An 11201-nucleotide genomic window follows, 5' to 3' on the forward strand; every position below is an offset into this window, starting at 1 on the left:
CCGTTCCAGCACTTGTGCGTGTTTCAAACTAGAGGAGGGGAAAACTGAGGAAAAACTAAGGGACTGGGGAAAACTGACTACAACTAACGAATCAGGGGCACGAAAATAGAAATCCCTTTTAGATAACAGGATAAAAAACCTTGCGTACGAGTACGACTCACCAATCCAGCTATCGTGCATGTCAACACACATGGCTTGTTTGGTTGTATATGTGCTAAGAGCTATGCTCGGCTAGCTATAAGCCTCAACTTGCTCAAATAGGCGGTGTAATGGATACATGTTTTCATTATCGATGGCTCATGACTCATCAATCGGGCAAGGAATGCATAAATAGGCATTTCCCAATAAGTCAAGGTCATGAAGCATAGATTGGGATATGGCACACAAGCTCATGGCATCATGAAGATGGTTGAGAGCTCAGACGTTTCGGGAGCATGGTGCTAGAGAAACTGGGTACCACCCACCCGAACCCTCCTCATATTTACACCTCTCACTCTCATCGTCCCTTTGCCCACTAATTTTCCCATTTGTCCTTGCAGACAACAAGCCTTACTTCTCTTATCCACGTCGTCTGTTGCCCCCCCCCCCCTCCCAATTGTCTGATTGTTGTAAGTAACCTTTAAACCCTTGATCTTGCAGCTTATACATGTGAACATGTACCAAATCTGATTGATCTGATGGCAGTTATTGGTTGTGCATATCTAGTTTGAGATGTTCTTAGAGGATATGGTAGATCATATGCTAATTTTTCCATGTCTAGTTTATGCTAGCTTGTGCATGTCTAGTTTTGATTATGTTTTATGATGATGTGGTATATCATCTGCTAGCTTGAGTGCATGTGTATTATGTGATTCATGTTCTTTTGTGGTACTCTATGTGCTAGATTTAATGTGGTAGATCTTCATTGATATACACTCCGTGTATAAGGGTGGTCATTCGTACCGAGGACTGATTCTACACATGGTAGTTCTCATCACTGTACCAACGTTTCACTTAGAGCTGGCATCATACTAACGCATTGTTTACATTGTTCGTCCTGATACATTTGGAAAGACCAAAGATGTCGCGAAGAGAGGGTGAATAGGTGGTTTTGAACTTTTTACGTTAGAGGCTTGAGCAGGTGCGAAATAAAACTAACGTTTAACTGCTTCGAACACAAAACCTATAAACTAGGGTTCACCTATGTGCCGTGAAGGAGGTAGCTACAAATGTGGTTGCTAAGGCACAGATGAAAGGAACCATGATGTGGGATCATTTTCTATATACCTTTGTTCTTAGTAAGGTATGTGATACCATCCCTAGCAGGGTGAGGACTAAGAAGGGCTTCAAGAAGGTGCACCCGAACTCTTTTGCGAATGCTACATTTGAGTTCTAGGACAACAAGGTCTCCTCAGCTGAAGTACAACCACCCGAGGAAGCGGAGCGTATAGAGCTTAGAGACCTTAGTAGAGCCTAACGGTGTGATGATAGTTCATCTATACCGATAGAGGATGGGCACTACTCACGCCACATAACAGTTAAATAACATACCACTTGTTTCACTTATTCATAACTTGACATGTTAGACACAACTAATACATTGTCTTTTAAATCTTAGAATCACTCAAAGGATGCTGATTTCATCGACAAGCCATCCAAAACTATGGTCAGATGCAGATCATCTTCTATTTTGGTCTGGCTACTGGCAAGTTTTTCATGGGCTCTAGTGAACATCTAGGTGTCCCTACATTTGTTATTGAAGGCATTACTCCCGACTTTCAAATTAATAAAGCCACAAACGATCGATCAATACAAGGTGCTGAAGAGAATAATTAACTTACAAAGTCTACGAACACAAGCAAACATTAAACATGTGTGCACCTTGAGGATGTCGCAAACTTTGATCACTAAAGTGCTCGCTGAACTTGGGAGAAGCGAAGAAGAGCCAAGACAAGGGAGGAAAACAAGTGGCAAAAAGAACCCTCGTATACTCCAACAGAGGATGAATGACATGGTGTGGTAATTTACCTTTCTCGCCCTAGCTCGAAGGTGCCAAACTGCCAAATGATATACCCTCAACCTAGAGCTTGGACAATCCCTAAAACCCAATCCGAGAGACCAAGTAGTGTGGCTTCCATGTCAGACCACGCATCAACGCATAACCATTTTCATGTAAGATTGTCTCATAAGTGTAGCGGTTCTGGGGTACCTTGGTGGTCAACCATCTACCGGTAATGGGAAGAGGAAGATCCAGAGGCTCCTTAACGGATTAGGATGTGCAAGTCTTCAGCAACATGACCAATGCCATGAAGGGGCGGGAGGGGGTTGATGTGGTTGCGAATGAGTCTGGAAGCTGTGAGTATGTGAAAAAAATTGAAAATTAGGAAAAAAACACTATTATAAGTTGATCTCATTGGGATTTTGTGATTTTTATTTTTATTATCTACAATAAAATCTCCTTTTAAGGACCACACACAAAAGTTTTCAGGTTCTGTTATGTTGTGGGCTCTGTTAACTTTGCCATATGGTGATTTTTTTTTGCTATCCACCGTATACCTGATTATCCGACGGCTCTCGATACATTTGTTTTGTGTGACTAAAATCAATGTTTTGGCTCCATAAAATTCCACTTTCAATATGTTGTTGATGATCAGCATTAGCGGTTGTGAGATTGCCCCCTTTGGCCCTTGTGTCGTTTCTCCCTAAACACCCCTTTCTGCTCTAGATTTGGCCTCCCCCAATCACCGCGACCATGGCATCTGGTGGTGAGGGGGAGGTGGTCCTGATGTGTATAGTTAGGTTTCTAGGAAGTCTTTCCTCTTCAAATAAACCAGATCGGGGCAGTTTGGCTTCTCTTTTTTTTCTTCTTGTCTTGGCCATGGTGGTCGGGCGGGATGTCGGGATAAGTGTTTGGGGCCTTGTATCTGGCGTGTGATGTTCAATGGATTTGGTGATTCCCCTTCCGGCGGAGACTGTGCTTTGGGGGTCTCTCTGTTGTGACTACTTGAGTTTATCGGAGGAGCTGCACACGTGAGATCTCGTGGTGAGACCTGCACTGGCTCGTGGTGTTCCTCTGTCTCCATCAAGTGCATGGCGGAAGTTACTAGCTGATGGCTCCAAAGTGCAGCAGATCAATTGTAGTACTTTTCAAATAGAAAGGTTGTTGAACCCACGAGGAGCTAAAGGTATTGGTTAGCATAAATAACAAAAAAAAATAGCAATAGTGGACTAACGTTTTTGGTGTTTTGGGTATATAGTTTGCAATAAAAATAAAGTGCGGAAAGTAAATAGCAAATAAGTAAATGCTCTTGATGAGAGAAAAAACCCAATCCTCTATGCAGCAAGAGGACAAGGTCAAGTGTGTGTGCTAATATGAGACTAAATTTCCCGAGGGCGGCATGGATTCACTAACATCTGAGTTCTAAACAACATGGTAAATATCTTGTCAAGCTTTATTCAATTAGGGGCGGAGCCTTAGTTAGGTGCAGCCATAAGCATGTGCAAATACACCCATTATGATGGGTCCTAGAGATATTTTCATGTGCAAGTATAGGGATCATTAAGACATAAAATATCCCATCATAGCCATAAGATTTAGGGTCCCCGACGTAAACCCCTCTAATGCAACTCATAGTGTTGGAAGCCGGTTTCTGTCATTCCGACCCCTCCAACACTAATGCATTACATCAAAGTGCAGCCCTATGAGCCAATATAGGTGAAGTAATATGCAGTCGGCGTTCACATAAAACCATCATATAACAACTTAAAAGATAGAAAGCTTGACCAAATACTCAATGCACATCATATAGAATCATAGCCAGATCATCATATGCCCTCAGGAACGTGGGAAACTACTCACAAGTGTCAGACATGATATGAACCATAGGCATAATGGTTCCAACACAATCTGAATATATAATCTACCCACCAAATAATGAAAAAGTACCAATCACGAACATGCAATAGCACTAAAACCAATATTCGGGGTTCAATTCAACACAAACTATGAGGGGGATAAAGTCGATCTCGTAGATGGAGATGGTGGTGATGATGTTGCTGGTGCAGATGTCGATGGAGATGCCCTCCTCCCAAGCCAAGTAGGAGTGGGGATGTCGATGGCGTCGATTCCCCTTCACCGGAGGCACCGGTACAGCAAGATCTGCCCACTCCCGGAGTAGGAGATGACTTTCGCCTCCGTCGCCGCCTCAATAAATCTCGGGAAAAATATGGCTTAGGTTTTTTTTGGGAGAAAACAGAGCGTCTGGAATAAAAGGGGGGCCGAGGGACGCTCGAGGAGGAAACGAGCATGGGTAGCGCAACCTCCCTTTCTGGCCGCGCCACCTAGTGCCATTTGCACCTCGTGGCCCCTCTCACGTGATTCTTTCGCTCACTGGCTTTCTTCGGGTGAAAAACTGATCAGGTATTTTTCCCTTCAATTTTTGCGATCCAAGAAGTCCTAAAACAAATAAAATACAGAAAAGGAGGTTTTCTACCTCCTAGGAATTAAATACCAAAGAAGGGGACTTTGTAGGAAAGTCCCGGAAATCATCTAAAATGCATAAATAACAATGTATGAAGGTAAATAACAATGAAAACTAACCCTATATGTAGCAATAATGATGATGCAAAATGCACGTATCACTAGCACCTCCTCCATCGCCATCCTATTTAGCAAGGATGACTTTATCAGGGGCGACCACCAATATTTAGTGCCTTTTGAGGTCAATGCCAGCAATATTAACATCTTTTTGGTGGTGAAAATAATTACTGGGTGGAAGAATTTCATTTTCAGTGCTATTGGCAGTGAGCTTCACTTCGGCAGAGCTGAGATGCCTAAGGGACTGGTGCTCATGTCCATGCTCTGGTGTGGCATGGATCAGCGTTGGCATAATTTTGAGTACCCTCCCGACATTTGGAGGCTCGCTCTTCGACATCTTTGGTGGTGGCGTCCTTGTGCTCTTTGGTCAGTGAGCACTCATTCATCCAATGAAGCCATTATATCTCGTTATGGCACTTCATCTACATGGCAAGCTATTGCACATTCTACATATGTGCTCTTCGTGGCGTTCGGTTTGATTCGTTAGAGGCGGGCGAGAGCATCTCTGATGCTGATCCTCAGATTCAACGGCAAAGTCCCTTATGCATTTATCCATGAGCGGATCCAGTGCATTGGCAAGGGGGCAACTGCCCCCCCCCCCCCCTCAAATCTGTAATCCCTTTGTGATATCAAGCATTGACGGTGGTTTGCCCCCTTAATAAAATACTTTTTCCTTACCTTAGGGTTCTTCTATAGAGCGCACAGGCGCTCGTTCGTGAAGTTGTATAATAAACGATGGCTAATCTCTGTGCAGCTCTGATTCAACCGGAACCACCGGAGATCACCACTACATCTTCCACCCCGCCCAACACCCAAAGCCACCAACTCTCCACTCCACCGCCATTACCCCAGGTCTCCCTTTCTCCGATCGCAGAGGGGCGCACTCCAGCCTCCACACCGTCGACAACCCACACCCACCCACCCCAATTTGGTTCTTTGTCACCAGATCATCTACCACATCCAAGTTTCCACCCCAAAACAACCACCTTTTCCCATCAGATCCCACAACCTGTATACACCACTACTCCTACCCTTGTTACTACACAGCAGGGACAATCCCAAATGCTCAGCCAAAAAATTTCACCCAGATCACTACACCTGAAACACAACAATACTTATACCAACCTCGACAGTCGGTGCCGCAACAATTCTCCACAAAACAACATGCACAGCTGCCACACTATGCACAAAACCCATCCTATTATCCAAGCTACGACCTTCCTTTCTAATAACAAGCCCAACAATTTTCCCAACCCTACCCATACCCATACAATAGCCAAAAACAACCACCACACCACCCACAGCCTCAAAACCAAACTCAATACCCTTTTCCTCACACACCTAACCAACACAACAGTACCCAGTCCATTCACACACCACAGTTCCACCAACAACAAAGCACACAGGAACTGCACATGAGGACTCCCCATGTAGAACTACCACTCTTCTCTGGGGAAGGCCCAAGAGCTTGGCTACTTGAATGTGAGGATATTTTCAAGCTAGTCAATATTCACCCGGAACAGTGAGTAAGATGGGGCGTGGCACACATCAGGGGCAAGCAAAAAACCTGGTTGAACAGTGATGGTTTGAATAGTGATACTCTTTCATGGAATGAGCTCGGCCAGGTACTAATATCCAGATTCCCTGATAACTCAGTCAGTGATCCAATGGATCCGCTGCAATTACTGAAGCAACTCACCACCATCAATGCTTACATTGATATGTATGAATCCTGGATGACACAAATGAAAAGAGAAAGGCCTTATCTGCCACAAGATTTCTTCGTGGACAGATTTATCAGTGGACTGAAAGAAACGATCAAGCATTCAGTTTTGTGTCAGAAACCTGAAACATTGCTCTCACGTATTGGTATGCTCGGCAATATGAAAAAGCTGCGGTATCGGTGATACACGTGAAGCACACGTCCGTTGGGAACCCCAAGTGGAAGGTGTGATGCGTATAGCAGCAAGTTTCCCTCAGTATGAAACCAAGGTTGTCGAACCAGTAGGAGATGAAGGCCACATGAAGGTTGTTGGTGAAGGAGTGTAGTGCGGCGCAACACCAGGGATTCCGGCGCCAACGTGGAACCTGCACAACACAATCACAGTACTTTGCCCCAACTTAACAGTGAGGTTGTCAATCTCACCGGCTTGCTGAAAACAAAGGATTAAACGTATGGTGTGGAGAATGATGTTTGCTTGTAGAAAACAACAGAGAACAGAGATTGCAGTAGATTGTATTCAGATGTAAAAGAATGGACCGGGGTCCACAGTTCACTAGTGGTGTCTCTCCCATAAGATAAGTAGCATGTTGGGTGAACAAATTACAGTTGGGCAATTGACAAATAGAGATGCATACATATCATGATGATTACTATGAGATTTAATCGGGGCATTACGACAAAGTACATAGACCGCTATCCAGCATGCATCTATGCCTAAAAAGTCCACCTTCGGGTTAGCATCCGCACCCCTTCCAGTATTAAGTTGCAAAGAACATACAATTGCATTAAGTATGGTGCGTAATGTAATCAAAACAAATATCCTTAGACAAAGCATTGATGTTTTATCCCTAGTGGCAACAAGACATCCACAACCTTAGAACTTTCCGTCACCTGTCCCAGAGTCAATGGAGGCATGAACCCACTATCGAGCATAAATACTCCCTCTTGGAGTCACAAGTATCAACTTGGCCAGAGCCTCTACTAGCAACGGAGAGCATGCAAGAACATAAACAACATATATATGATAGATTGATAATCAACTTGACATAGTATTCAATATTCATCGGATCCCAACAAACACAACATGTAGCATTACAAATAGATGATCTTGATCATGATAGGCAGCTCACAAGATCTAACATGATAGCACAATGAGGAGAAGACAACCATCTAGCTATTGCTATGGACCCATAGTCCAAGGATGAACTACTCACGCATCAATCCGGAGGCGGGCATGGTGATGTAGAGCCCTCCGGTGATGATTCCCCTCTCCGGTAGGGTGCCGGAGGCGATCTCCTGAATCCCCCGAGATGGGATTGGCGACGGCAGCTGATGCGTGCAGTTAACACACGTCCGTTGGGAACCCCAAGAGGAAGGTGTGATGCTGACAGTTGCAAGTTTTCCCTCAGAAAGAAACCAAGGTTTATCGAACCAGGAGGAGCCAAGAAGCACGTTGAAGGTTGATGGCGGCGAAGTGTAGTGCGGCGCAACACCAGGGATTCCGGCGCCAACGTGGAACCTGCACAACACAACCAAAGTACTTTGCCCCAACGTAACAGTGAGGTTGTCAATCTCACCGGCTTGCTGTGAACAAAGGATTAACCGTATTGTGTGGAAGATGATTGTTTGCAAAGAACAGTAAAGAACAATTGCAGTAGATTGTATTTCAGATGTAAAGAATAGGACCGGAGTCCACAGTTCACTAGCGGTGTCTCTCCCATAAGATAAATAGCATGTTGGGTGAACAAATTACAGTTGGGCAATTGACAAATAAAGAAGGCATAACAATGCACATACATATATCATGATGAGTACTATGAGATTTAATCGGGGCATTACGACAAAGTACATAGACCGCCATCCAAGCATGCATCTATGCCTAAAAAGTCCACCTTCAGAGTTATCAGCCGAACCCCCTCCGAGTATTAAGTTGTAAACAACGGACAATTGCATTAAGTATGGTGCGTAATGTAATCAACACAAATATCCTTAGACAAAGCATCGATGTTTTATCCCTAGTGGCAACAAGACATCCACAACCTTAGAACTTTCCAGTCACTCGTCCCAGATTTAATGGAGGCATGAACCCACTATCGAGCATAAATGCTCCCTCTTGGAGTCACAAGTATCAACTTGGTCGAGCCTCTACTAGCAACGGAGAGCATGCAAGAACATAAATAACATATATGATAGATTGATAATCAACTTGACATAGTATTCAATATCCATCGGATCCCAACAAACACAACATGTAGGATTACAAATAGACGATCTTGATCATGATAGGCAGCTCACAAGATCGAACATGATAGCACAATGAGGAGAAGACGACCTTCTAGCTACTGCTATGGACCCATAGTCCGGGGGTGAACTACTCACACATCGATCCGGAGGCGATCATGGCGATGAAGAGACCTCCGGGAGATGATTCCCCTCTCCGGCAGGGTGCCGGAGGCGATCTCCTGAATCCCCCGAGATGGGATTGGCGGCGGCGGCGTCTCTGGAAGGTTTTCCGTATCGTGGCTCTCGGTACGGGGGGTTTCGCGACGGAGGCTTTAAGTAGGCGGAAGGGCAGGTCAAGAGGCGCCACGGGGGCCCCACACAATAGGGCCGCGCGGGCCCCTTGCTGGCCGCGCCGCCCTATTGTGGCGGCGCCTCGTGGCCCCACTTCGTCTCTCCTTCGGACTTCTGGAAGCTTCGTGCAAAAATAGGCCCCTGGGCGTTGATTTCGTCCAATTCTGAGAATATTTCCTTACTAGGATTTCTGAAACCAAAAACAGCGAGAAAACAACAATCGGCTCTTCGGCATCTCGTCAATAGGTTAGTGCCAGAAAATGCATAATATTGACATATAATGTGTATAAAACATGTGAGTATCATCATAAAAGTAGCATGGAACATAAGAAATTATAGATACGTTTGGGACGTATCAAGCATCCCCTAGCTTAGTTCCTACTCGCCCTCGAGTAGGTAAACGATAACAAAGATAATTTCTGAAGTGACATGCTATCATAATCTTGATCATACTATTGTAAAGCACATGAGATGAATGCAGCGATTCGAAGCAATGATGAAGATAATGAGTAAACAAATGAATCATATAGCAAAGACTTTTCATGGATAATACTTTCAAGACAAGCATCAATAAGACTTACATAAGAGTTACTCATAAAGCAATAAGTTCAAAGTAAAGGCGTTGAAACAACACAAAGGAAGATATAAGTTTTAGCGGTTGCTTTCAACTTCAACATGTATATCTCATGGATAATTGTCAACACAAAGTAATATAACAAGTGCAATAGGTAAACATGTAAGAATCAATGCACACAAGCTTACACAAGTGTTTGCTTCTAAGATAGAAAGAATAGGTAAACTGACTCAACATAAAGTAAAAGAATGGCCCTTCGCAGAGGGAAGCATGGATTACTATATTTGTGCTAGAGCTTTTCATTTTGAAAACATAGAAGCAATTTTGTCAACGGTAGTAATAAAGCATATGTGTTATGTATAAGATATCCTATAAGTTGCAAGCCTCATGCATAGTATACCAATAGTGCTCGCACCTTGTCCTAATTAGCTTGGGTTAACACGGATTATCATTGCATAACATATGTTTCAACCAAGTGTCACAAAGGGGTACCTCTATGCCGCTCGTACAAGGGTCTAAGGAGAAGGTTCGCATTGGATTTCTCGCTTTTGATCATTCTCAACTTAGACACCCATACCGGGACAACATAGACAATAGATAATGGACTCCTCTTTTAATGCTTAAGCATTCAACAACGATTAATATTCTCATAAGAGATTGAGGTTTTATGTCCACACCGAAACTTCCACCATGAATCATGGCTTTAGTTAGCGGCCCAATGTTCTTCTCTAACGGTATGCATACTCAAACCATTTGATTGTGAAAACCGCCCTTACTTCGGACAAGACGAACATGCATAGCAACTCACATGATATTCAACAAAGGTAAAAGAGTTGATGGCGTCCCCGTAAAACATGGTTACCGCTCAACAAGCAACTTACTAAGAAATAAGACACATAAGTACATATTCTTCACCACGATAGTTTTTAAGCTATTTTGTCCCATGAGCTATATATTGTAAAGGTAAAGAATAGAAATTTTAAAGGTAGCACTCAAGTAATGTACTTTGGAATGGCGGAGAAATACCATGTGGTAGGTAGGTATGGTGGACACAAATGGCATAGTATTTGGCTCAAGGATTTGGATGCACGAGAAGAATCCCTCTCAATACAAGGCTAGGCTAGCAAGGTTGTTTGAAGCAAACTCAAGTATGAAATGGTGCAGCAAGACTCACATATAAACATACTGTAAGCATTATAAGACTTTACATCGTCTCCTTGTTGTTCAAACACCTCAACCAGAAAATATCTAGACTTAGAGAGATCAATCATGCAAACCAAATTTTAACATGCTCTATGTAGTTATTCATTAATGGGTACAAGGTACATGATGCAAGAGCTTAAACAAGATCTATATGAGCACAACAATTGCCAAGTATCACATTATTCAAGACATTATACCATTTACCACATGCGGCATTTTCCGTTTCCAACCATATATCAATGAATGAGGTAGTTCAACTTTCGCAATGAACATTTAAGAATAAAGCTAAGAACATATGTGTTCATACGAAACAGCGGAGCGTAATATCTCCAATATAAAGGATTGTGGGATCCAATTTTATTCAAACAAAACAAAAAACAAAAACAAACAGACGCTCCAAGTAAAGCACATAAGATGTGACGGAATAAAAATATAGTTTCACTAGAGGAACCTGATAATGTTGTCGATGAAGAAGGGGATGCCTTGGGCATTGATGCGTGTAGTTGACACGTCCGTGGGGAACCCCAAGAGGAAGGTGTGATGCGCACAGT

This window comes from Lolium rigidum, chromosome 7, assembly GCF_022539505.1.
Source record: "Lolium rigidum isolate FL_2022 chromosome 7, APGP_CSIRO_Lrig_0.1, whole genome shotgun sequence".
Lineage (NCBI taxonomy): Eukaryota > Viridiplantae > Streptophyta > Magnoliopsida > Poales > Poaceae > Lolium > Lolium rigidum.